Genomic DNA, 12,252 nt, shown 5'->3' on the forward strand with positions numbered 1-12,252 from the left:
AAGCAAAGAAAGCATTTCAAACCTCTCAATACATATATACAATAATTATATCTGCAAGTGGTTCTATTAATGACTTCTTTCCTCTCCCCCCTCAAACACAAATATGGGGAACTTAATGCCCATTCAGTTCCTGCTGTCCTCTTGGCCAATTAGTTAAATTATGGTTGATCTGTACATCAACTACATTTACCTGCCTTAACAATCACACTCTATGCCTAACAAAACTCACATCTTTCTCATTCTTGAAAGTGGTCTTTATTTTTGCATTAAACAGATTTGGGCAACAGAATGCAAATTTTCTACTGTGACTTAGTGCAAGAACCACAAGTTGATACTACGTTATTTTTAAAAAGGAAATGGCTAATCTTTAATTTGAAAAGATTGGTAGTGAAGTTTCTCCTTCTCAATGCATCCATCCACACACCAAGTAATTGACTGCTTCCCTTTTCACAAATTTGGAAGGGCGAGCAAGCAGACAAATGCTCTCTTTTAATTTAGAGGAACGGAGTTGACGACATAATATTGCTCTGTTTCTATTGAGAAATTTCAGTCCAGTTTTTTTTTTGTTTTGTTTTGAATTTTTCTTTTCTTTGGCTTAGTTTGGTTTGATATATTGCTTATAATTTTTCTTATTGTTTTGGGGATTTTTTTTTCCTTTCATAAGTTATAATAAATCTTTTTCTTTTATATTATATTCATTCACTAACAGATCATTGGATCTACAGTTTTTTTTATACTTTATTGTTCTTTATGATTATCCATGATTGTTCTCCTGATCTCTTTGTATTATATGTATAAACATTGATATATTAATCTGTATTAATTTGAAAACTAATAAAAAGATTGAAGAAAGAAAGCAGACAAGTGCTAATAAAGTTAAAGTCCCTTCCTTTCATTGCAACTAACTCAACCTTTCCTATGGTGTGAAATTTGCTTCTTTAAAAAAAAAGAATATTTGTGACCCCACTTCTTAAATTGCTAAACCTTACAGTGAGATGACCACATCTCTTCTGCATAATATGGTTACAGCTCACCCACCAATATCACTCCCAAATACATCCATTCAGGGAAGGCAAGATCAAGTACAGAAACTCAGAGATAAACTGTATAAAAAACAAAATACAATACCCCTTAAAGCAAAAAAAAATCAACCCTCAATATATGAATGCAATCACCACAAATCATGCATACAAATTAATTTTCCATGTTTTATTGTACAAAACACATTAACATGGAATATACATTATGAAAAATCTGTACACTGAACACTTTATCAAAATCATCTAAAAATCAAAGTGATTCAGAGCTGTAGTGTCCAATTACTATCTTGCCAGCAAAGTTTCAATATGCCAAATAATCATCTCCTGCGTCACAACAAATCTAAGATTCTACATACTAATGAGTGGATGCAAGTAGATTAAAAGCCATGTTGACTGTACAGTTGACTAATTTAAAGCTCTAATGTTAAGTTTACACATACACTTAGATACAAAACCAACAACAGGCCAATAGGAAGAAAGAGGGGATAATTTGGAAAAAAGGCTGTATACCGACTTTACCTTGATGTTAGTTGTGGAATGATAAATGCAAAGAGACATTTGCAAATAGCTTGTAATATTTAATCTGAAAGAAACTCTGATCTGATCACAGCATTTTTGATGAACTAGTTAATCAGATGTTCATGCTCAGAAAAAAAATTGCAACAACACTGTTTTTCACCACCTCAAGTTGTCCCAAGGAGTTCACAACTATTGAAATGGTACTTTAGGGAAATACAGTCATGATTGTAATGTAGGAACTATGACAATCAATTTGCTACCCACTGAGCCACAAATGACACTCAAAATTAATACAGTACAATTGTTAAACTTAGCTTTTACATTGATCATTTGGCAGGTTTTAACATGGTAAAAACTTTTCTGTTTAATAGTGGTAAGTATTTAAAATGTGACTATCTTTGGAATACTGGGAAGCTGGGATACAAATTAGTATAGTCTCCTCGAGGGATACAAAGTGATTTGACAGCCTAATGCAAGCCAAGTTCTTAAGGCTACTCCACTATGCAAAACCAAATTTTCCTCAACAAACTTATCCCATAATATTATTGTCAGAAAATTTGAGAAATGTTGTGAATACACAGGTGTCTCAGTATTTGAAATGAAAAGTCTAACAATGCAATGAAGTTTCTTTATTCAAGAAATGTTTATACATAGAATGAAACACTCAGGAATTGGATGGAGATTGCAGAGACCCTATTACTTGGCTGCACGAAGACCTTTTGTGGTCAGCTGCGAGTTAAGTACAAAGAAGCCTGAACTCAATAAGAACTGCAGGCAGGAAAATATACTTCCTGACAGCCAGCCCAGATCCAAGTTTTATATTCAGTTTGCAGCTGTATAGAACCCACTTGCACAAATAGAGAGAAAAAAAACATGTACTTTTTGAGTAGGCACCAGCATTTTTACAATCAGCCCCAACTCCTCTGGGGAAGGAAGTTGGGGGTGAGAGAGGAGGGAAGATTTTCCAAATTTGAGCATTATCCAGAGACTTGTGCAAAAGCAAATAAAAAAGACGTGTACATGCTGCCACATCATCCAGGCAACCTCATCTGCTCCCACAGATATTCGAACATGACTGGTTCTTTCCAAAATAGCAAATGCTCTAAACTACTGTCCAGTAACCTCTTTTGGAATGTCATGGGAGAATACAAAGAAATCGAACTGGGAGCACTGACAACTTAGCTGAAAGTGCAAGGTCAAGACTAGAGTTGCTTGCAACCATTTAAGTGCTTGTTGATAAATCATTTAATGAGCCTGGACACAGTAACAGTCAAAGGACCAGAGGATATTTATGAAAGCATGATTAAAGGCTCTCAAGTCACAAGAACCTCAAATCTCTGTTATCTGGCTCTAAATTCAGGAAACCAAATTATATTTGCTATTTACTTGTTGGATTATACTATTTGAATTTCTGGGTCAAAAGGTCACTTACCTCATTGGTCCAAAGGTTCCAAACTAGATCTCAAAATATGCAAATAGCAGCTTAACACATGACCCCTGAATCTCCATATTACTACATATTTAAGCACAATACAAAAGAGAAACTTGAACACCCCTGTAATAGGCAGGGACATATGAGGAATGCAACTATCCTCTCAATTTGTAGGAGGTGGGATACCAGAAGGGCAAGACAGGAAAACATAGTGAAATGCCCCAGAAAAACATGGATGCAACTTAACCAGATACAGTTAAAGCCTAAACGATTAACACCAGATAACTGTTTCAAATTACCACATGCCAACATAGCATTATTTGGGCTACAACTAAAGAACATCAGCAAAAGTTAATGAAGAACAGATGTGCATTCCACAGTTGACATGCAAACTTCATTTTTAACGACTCTGATGTGACAAACAAGCTTGGAAGAATTTGTTCAGAGCCAAAATGAAAACTGCAGAAGGGTCACATATGTTGTATATTTTACTGCCAAAGTCAATCCTCAGAGGCTTCAAAAAAGTTTTCAATGCCTTTGCAGTACCTCTTGGAAAACAGAATTTCAGACATTTGGTTGCAGCATGAGAAAACAGAAAAACTGATCAAATTCAAGAGTATTACAAAATTCCTGATGGATTTACATTAATATGGAAGTTAAGAATAAAAATGTTATCGGTAATTCTAAAGTAAGAGAACATTTTTATTCAATCACTAAAACATTATCCAACTTAAGTGCATCAATACCCTTCAATGACTGTGATGGAATTAGTTTCAAGTTGCATTGAAAAGTTAATTGTTACAATCCAAAACAAGTTTCTTTGCTTTCAGTCATACTTTACACATTGGCTTTCACGTGCAGCAGTTTCACAACTTCCATTATACTATAGTTTCCAGTGAAGCACAAAAATCACCAGAGTTGAATTCTATTGACCTCAAAGAGAGTCACATAATTATAAGTAGAAACCAAAATTCTGAAATGTTAAAAGTTCTCAAATCTCTGTCCTGCCTTTTGGCAAGGTACAGCGCAGTAAATAATAGATGCACCCTAGCATCCAGGAATTCATTCTTCATGCAGTTAGTGCTGTCAGGCTATTCAGATATGGAAAATAGCACCGTCATACCAACTGCACATTGTTCAGTCTGCTGTGCAAAGGCGGTGATTCTACCTGCTAACTTTCAATTTTTGGCTGGACTTGAGAGAGAAAAAAAGTTAGGACTGGCACATGAGAAAATAAACAAAAATGGAAATAAACAAGCATTCCCTGGAAAGATATTACCAATGCAACTTTCTTTTGGTATTTTAAACTGAAGCACCTGGGGTATTTTCCTTCATAGTTTGCTGCAGTGACTCAAGCAAAGAAACAGAGGTTCCTGAAAACTTGGCTGAAGAGTTTGTTTCCCCTGAAGGGGGAAAGAAAGAACCAGAAAAGCAGAGGTGTTTGGTGTGGGGAATAACTAAAGGATGAGCATCCAGCCACTTCAAGGGTCTGTCATCAAAAATGGAGAAAGGGTGGGGGTATGCATAGGAAGTAGGAATCTAAATGAACAAAGTTATATAAAAGTAGGAGAAAGATACACTGGACTGCTACCATGGAGGGATACGAAACATGAACTAGCCTTTACTAAATGGGACCTAGTGCTATTCAGGTAGATTTTAGGACAGAATCTGGGCAGAAGAGCTTTGTACAGGTCTGGGTTTATGAAGGGTCGAGGATGGGAGGTCTGCCAGCAAGGAGTGCACCACTTTGATAAATAAAAAGCAGTAAAATGTCAGAAATGGGATTAAAACAATTCAGAAATAAAAAGCTTTGCAGATATTAAACATAGGTGCAAGTAAAAACCAGCAAAGAAGGTAGTCAGAAGAAAATCGCAAAAGGCAAGATGGTGAGGAGACTAGAAAAGGTATTTACAGGAGGTAGCTTCGTCACGCACCTTCTAGTGGTAATGGCTGGAGGTTTTTGAGGTCCAATTTAATCAGCAGTGGTGCATTTCCCAAATGGAACACACTGCCACTGTAATGTGCCAGTACTGGAAGAAATGAATGTTCAAAACATTTATCAAATAGGCTACCTTCCCCTGAATGAGGCTGAGCTGCTTGTGTTCTTGCGGCTACATTCATCCAGGAAAGCAGAGGGTATTTCATCACTCTTCTGACTTGCCTTATAGATGGTAGAAAGTCTCTGGGGAATCAGGAGTTGAGTCAGTCAACAGAGGCCTGCTTTTACAGTCAAGGTAATAATGAGCCTAATCCAATTAGGTTTCTGGTCAAGATTCACAGTTTAAATTATATTTAGGGAGGAGATTTGTAAAGAGTTCACATTCATCTTAAGGGAATCAGTAGAGCCATCAGCCAATTTAGAACATGCTGAATTAGTGTACATGTTCAAAGAGGGTGATAACACAAGTGCAGGTCCATTTCTCTACTGCACACAACCCCTCACCACCCTCCACTTCCATGTAGAATTATGGAAATCATTTGCTGGCCATGACCTTGAGGATTTTCACAACAATAGAATTATCAGATATCAAATTCAGAAGGGAAATCCCTGCAAGAATAATCACCTCTGTCCCTTTGAGGAAGTAACAACTTTAGTGAATTGCAGAAGGCCTTGTGCCTTGGAAGGAAAATTAGGCACACAGATAATCCCATCCATGGTGTTGAAACAGCTAAACTGCACGCCAAGTATCCAAAATTCTTCACAAACAAGCTAAGCAAAGCGGATCTGGCAATGGATAGTTAAGCCACTCGGACAGCAGGCAAGCTTTAAGTTTGCACTCCAGTGCAAAAGAATGAATGTATGGATGGGGCAGGTGAGCAGTGAGTGAGATACATTTGAGCCTGAATTACACGTTTTGCAAGCAACAATGAAAACACAAATAAAGTGAGATAGAAAATGCAATTTAAAAAAAAAAATCAGGATTTTCAATGCAAGACAATTGAACAGCAGTTGGTCAGGGTGGAAGGAGGTAATATTAAATACAAGAAGCAGTTTCAAAGTAAACCTTATAGAAAATCTTCTCTACAACAATTGCATCGAAAATTTCTAAAGAAAAATCATTGTTTCAATTAAGAAAACCCTGCCAAGAGCAATGAAACTTCATATCCAGTCCCTCCGTATAATCAAAGGCTCTGCCACTGTAGAATACTTACAGGAATTTGCAGCTTTTAAAGGCAAATTCCAATGCCAATATTTCAGTTTTAGCTCTCTGCTTTCCAATTGTGAGAAACTGGTAAAAATTTGGTCAGGGTGGAGAGCGTGTCAACATGGTTCATTCCCACCAGTACTTTTTTTTATTACAGCTGTGAACAGCTTAACTAATACTTTCATTTTTCTATTCACATTCTCGCATGTCTATTCAAGAGCTTCCAAGTGGCAAGTAAAATAGCATACAGGCTTTGAATGCTGCCAAAGCACAATTTTCCTAGTTGAATATAGTTATGGGTTAACACTATGTAAAATGTTGTGGCTCAGTTAAATTATACTAAATTACTCGAGTCTATAAATGGCATGTTTTTACATTTTCTAATTTGTACAATGGATTTTGTTCCAAATCAAAATTTTCATCGCTTATGCACAGAAGTGGCTCACTCAAATCTCTCTTCCTATATACGCTTGTTCAACATGTGCAGCAGAATAAAAGCCCTGCAAACTTTCGACCCATCTTGATTGGATAACACAAGGCTATGATATAGTTTCTGGTTTGAACCAAGTCAGCAAATCAGAGCTGGAACAATAGCAAATATACTACACAGTCAATTCATTGGTTTTATTCTGCTGCATACAGTGAACACATGCAAAGTGGAAGAAAGATTACAAGTGATCATCTTTGTTGGATCAATGACAAAAATAGAGTTGGAAAAATCACAGCGAGCTGGAGAAGAGAAAAGAATGAAGAGGGAAGGAAATGGTCAATGTTGCCACTAATTGTGATTCTCAGTGCACATCAGCATGAGCTCAACAGTATCCAGGCTAACAGAGGGCAGTTTCATTGGTAAAAGTCACATTCTGGCAACTAATATAGTTTTATACAATAAAAGATCATGTGAACAAATACCAGCAAGCTATTCAACTATAATGGGCTTCACAGCAGAGCCCAATTCACTCCATATCAAACATCCACACACCCAGGAGACACAAGAGACTGCAGATGCTGTAATCTGGAGCCACAAGCAATCTGCTGGAACTCAGCGGGTTGATCAGCATCTTTGGGAGGAAAGGAATTGTCAACGTTTCGGATTGAAACCCTGCATCTGGACTCCCCACACCTATAAATTACTAGACTCCAATTTTCCAATCTTTGAATTAGCACATCAAGATCAATTTTAGCACTCCTACCAATAACACCGGTCAAAATCATATGAACAATTCTTGCTTCCCATTATGTACACTCAGTTGTTAATAGTCTGTTTTTTTTAATGTAAAATAGAAATGTACTGTATTGGTAAAGTCATGCAAGAAAACAAAATTGGAGCTTAACACTTAAAAACAAGTCTTTAGTGCCTCATGAAGCATTTTACAGTTTATAGTGAACCAGACTTAAACCTGATTTCTGGGTATCTGTATTTTTAGGGTCCCTGACATTGAGATGAAGTGATTTAATTTATACAAGAAGAAAACCAACTAGTCATTCAAAAGGCTCAGAGTGCTGTTGCACTGATTGACCATGTCACATAGACATACAGAGCCACATGATTGACCACCAGTCTATGGGGAGATAGTTAACATTAAAATGTTATTGGGAAGGAGCTAATTACTCTCTAGTCTCCTGGCTTGGGGAGAAAGGCATTGGTCTGGGTTCCTATCATTAATAATTATCTGACGATACCAGTTTAAAGCAGGAAGTACATATGGATAATGGGAAAAGGCAAGAGTCAAAAAACAGTGTTGGAAACACTCAGCAGGTCATTGAACATTAAAAAAGACAAAAAGTTGTTAACTTTTAAGCCAAAGACCCTTCATCAGTTTCTGGCATTTTCTGTTTTTACTTCAGATTTCCAGCATTGGTAGGTTTTTTTTCTTGATTTTCACGAGACAGAATTGCTAGTGACTGATCTGAACAAAGATGATAGAACTACATGCAAATAGCTTAAGGGATGGAGGTAGGCAAAAATTTGAAGATAGCCATCATATTTACTAAACAATTGCTAATATCTGTTCTGACTTTTGGGGAAGAGTTAAAAAACTGAGATAATTCAATACCAAACTTAAACAACACAACTTCTGCAATACAAACATGACCCTGTAGATGCCTGTACCGAGTAATTTGAACTATACATGGGAAAGTGTGTTTGTGGAATCAGAGTACAGGAGGAATAAAACATGTACTGATCTGAATTGAGAGCTTCAAACTTAAAGGTGCTTGTAAACTCGTGCGAGAACCTCTGTGAGGTACTGGGGAAAGTAGTTTTTAAGTACACAACTCACATGCTGCAAATATCTACCATTGTCCACAGAGAATGGACATGGACATTCACCTTCTGTAGATCTTTGAGGAACTTGCAACGTAGAAAGCAAGACAAAAATGCCAGTAGCCATGGTTCACACTTGTTGGTTATGTGGCAGGATAAGAGTGGCAAATAGGAAGCCTTTTGTTAATGTGCATTGCAGTTTAAATAATGGTAACTAGTAGAAACCAGAATTAATCAAAATTTATTTAACCAAAATGTGCTAATTTGATGCCAATTCCATGCAGCAAAATTTAAGACTTTTTCCAGTAGGTTTGCCACCAAATGTACTGAGACCTAGTGAACAGTCAGCCAGAGTTGTTTAGCATTGCTCCAACAATAGAAGAAATCAAAAGTATAATGTATTTAAATTTACTAGAGGGGGCCTCTGATAGCTACAGGATCTAGTATGGAGAAGAATTCCAAGCACTGCATTTATCCGGAGCCAACTTAATATCCTCTAAACTTCCCATTACAGTGAGCTCTCTGGAATTCAAGTCTTCTATAGTGTTTATACATTATGTAGGTCAAAAGGAAGAATTAGACAATCAAGAATTTAAACTTGCACTATTGCAAGTTCCCATAGATTATTCACTTGGCTGATTGTTTCTTAGGCTCTTCCAAACAGAGCAACAAACCCATCAACATGAAAAATACTTGGAGATCACAGAAACAAACAATAGCAGACAGATTAAAAAAATTATTGCAAATCTAGACATATTCACGTGCTCCCACAAATATACCCATTAATAAATCCTGATACTATTACAACTGGTTTATATAGAACCTTCTATAAAAGCAAAACATCCTAGGGAACTTTGCACAGTCCAGTAAGGAGACATAAAAGGCAAGTAACTCAAAGCTTAGCCAATAACTAGGTTTTAAAGAAGAATTGTAAAAAGGAGAGAGAAAATGGTTTGGGTAGGTAAACCCAGAACCTTCAATTTATCCCTCACCAAGGGGATATTAGACCACTCATCCTGAAAGTGAATTCGCTGTACTTAATAATCCAAACTGTTTAATTCAGGAGGTGAACCATTAGCTAACACACACACACACACACACACACACACACACACACACACACACACACACAGTGATAGAGGCAGCACAATAACTCTAAGCTAGTGAGAAAAGAGACAAAAATAAAGATGGCAATTAACTCAAATACAAAACTGAATTTACAAGCTGCCAAGAGGGTGTCGGTTCAGATATTAGAGCATCTTAAAACAAAGCAGTCAAGTGAAACAGGCACATTCTTATGACTATCAACTGGTGTTCCTCGCAAAAAACTTATTGTGAGAGCGACAGAAAAAAACCCAGTAAGAAATCATTGTGAAATACAATCCACAAATAACAAACAGGCATAAGCCAGGATTTCAAGGATCTCAGCTACCTAAATTTTTCATATATAAAGAAAGAATTCCAAAAGGTAGCACAAAGTCATTGGAAATACATTCATTTCAACCTACACAATTATTGCAGCATATTTTTCTCTTCAGCCTCTCCTTATTTTGGGTATTTAAATCACAAAATTATTCAATGGAACTGTCAGCTGCAAAATATTTTCAGATGGCTTTGCAATCAATTAAGGAAGCTTCATAGATTTCATCCACATTCTTAAGGATTTCTCTAGAATAAACCCAAATTTCTCCCACCATTCTTTGCCAAGTATTTGATGGAACAGAAGCCACTCATTTAAAAAAAATTACAAAACTCTAACCACTCAATACCAACAACACATACCATACGTTGTTGTGAAAACACTAGCTTGTCATGACTCCACAAATCTGAAGTCTAATTGTTAGGAGATCTTTATCACAAATGACGACTGATTTTTGTTTAGACAATTATTAAAAAAGGACTTCAATTACAATGTGACATTTAAAAAACTGGATTCCTCACCAACCTTTCACTCAATATTCTTCCTCAAAGCAAGTCACAGAAGTTGATGGGAAGAATTAACTACAGAAGTACATTTAGAAAAGGCAAAAATATACAAGTGCAAGCAGAGTATTTTCTATTTGTAACCCCCACCCCGTGAAGGTAGAAGTCTTGTCCTGGAACTTCTGTTATATCTTTATTGCAGAATTGCTCTAAGAATGATTCTTACTATTTGTACGAGGTGTGGTATTCACCTCTTCCCCACCATTGTTTATACTGAAAGAGGGTTCATAATATCACAGTAACACCAAAACATTCCAAACATACAAACTCCACCATTGTTGCAGTCTCTAACTTTTAAGTTTTCAGTTGTGACTCTCTCCAATAGCCAAGTCCGGATGTGCCTACTTTACACAAAACACCCAATGGCCCTCACTGTTTGGACTTTATTCCAATATCATGAAAACGGAATTAAGGTCCACTTCTGGCAGTGCTTCTCCCCTTGTTGTAAACAAGTTTCTTCCTTTTTCCTTGCATTAATACTGTCCCCACCTCCTCCAGTTCTTAAGTGCATCTACTCCTCACCATAGTACAGCGCCATTGAAATCTATAGGAAATCTTCACATCCAAACCCAGCATGGGAACCTCACAAGCAAAGTCAATCCTGTGCAAAGCCAGCTGGCAGAGAGACTGCAAGGGAAATGTAGACACCCTAAGCAAAAATGGGCATGGAATAGCATACAATTCAGAAATATGAAAAAAAAATTAAGATATCCACTTTGGTAAATGAAAAAAAAAAGCATTTTTTAAAAAAATGGCAAGAGATTGAAAAGCATTGGAGTTCGGAGGAACCTGGGTTGCAAGAATGAACTCTGTACTCTCATGAATACTTCTGAAATGTAAAAAAATACGCTAGTAACATTTTTTTATGGCTCAGCTCTTCATTTTGTCCATTCACATATTCTCTCTGGAGTTTCACTACAACGTTTAGGCCAAATGAAACAAGTAGGCCTTCCACTCTGGTCTGATGATCCAATTTTTAAGTTCTGCTTACTTATTTCACAGCTTTTTCAAATGGCAGCTTTAGCTTTCAGATAGATCCTAAATGTACACCCATTCACAACAACTTAAGGCAATAAAAACAGAAGAACTCTGCCACTCAAGCAGCATCTGTGGAAAGAGAAACTAGTTAAAGTTTCAGGTCAATGACCCTTCCTTAGAAGTGGCACCGCGGGGGGGGGTGGAGGTTAAGAGAAGAAAAACAGGGGGAGGACAGCCCTCTTTCTCTCCAGTCCTGATGAAGGGTCTCAGCCTGAAATGGTCGACCGTTCATTTCCCTCTATGGACGCTGCCTGACCTGCTGAGTTCCTCCAGCACTTTGTGTGCATTACAGACGTACTAACCGTCGTCAGCAGGACATTCTACCACATCAGGGCAAGAAAGACACAAGCATGGTAATGGAAAACGCTGAGAGAATAGTTCATGTGAAGTTGGAAAATTCAAATGTTCATTCCAAAAGACGGCAAAGTGTTAGACTGAAAATGTTCTTCCTCTATTTTACGTCGGTCCTCACTAGGACAGCAGAGGCGGCCACAGAAAGAGAGGTCAGAATGGGATTGAAAATTTAAATGGCATGCAACAGGAAGCTCAGGATCATCCCTACAAACCGAGTGCAGGTACCCAGCAAAGCGTTCACCCAATATGCGTTTGATTTTCCAGTGTAGAGGACTGAATGCAGTAGACTAGAACTGCAAGTGAGTTGCTGCTTCACCTGGAAGGATTATGTAGGCAATTTCATGAAGACATTTTACGTCTGGCGATGAATTTCCAAAGTGATTATTGAAATTTCAATGGGAGATTTCAGAACAATATTCGGGGAAAGTGCAAGTGCAAATGCACCTCAAGCTATTTATACCATTTCCCTGATTT

At 37.3% G+C, this 12,252-nt stretch overlaps 1 protein-coding gene across 7 annotated transcripts in view; it reads right to left on the bottom strand.

The window, feature by feature from the left end:
* LOC127567540 (septin-11) overlaps positions 1–12,252 on the bottom strand; it is a 70,206-nt gene that overhangs the window by 43,812 nt on the left and 14,142 nt on the right. The window lies entirely within an intron of this gene.

This window comes from Pristis pectinata, chromosome 2, assembly GCF_009764475.1.
Source record: "Pristis pectinata isolate sPriPec2 chromosome 2, sPriPec2.1.pri, whole genome shotgun sequence".
Lineage (NCBI taxonomy): Eukaryota > Metazoa > Chordata > Chondrichthyes > Rhinopristiformes > Pristidae > Pristis > Pristis pectinata.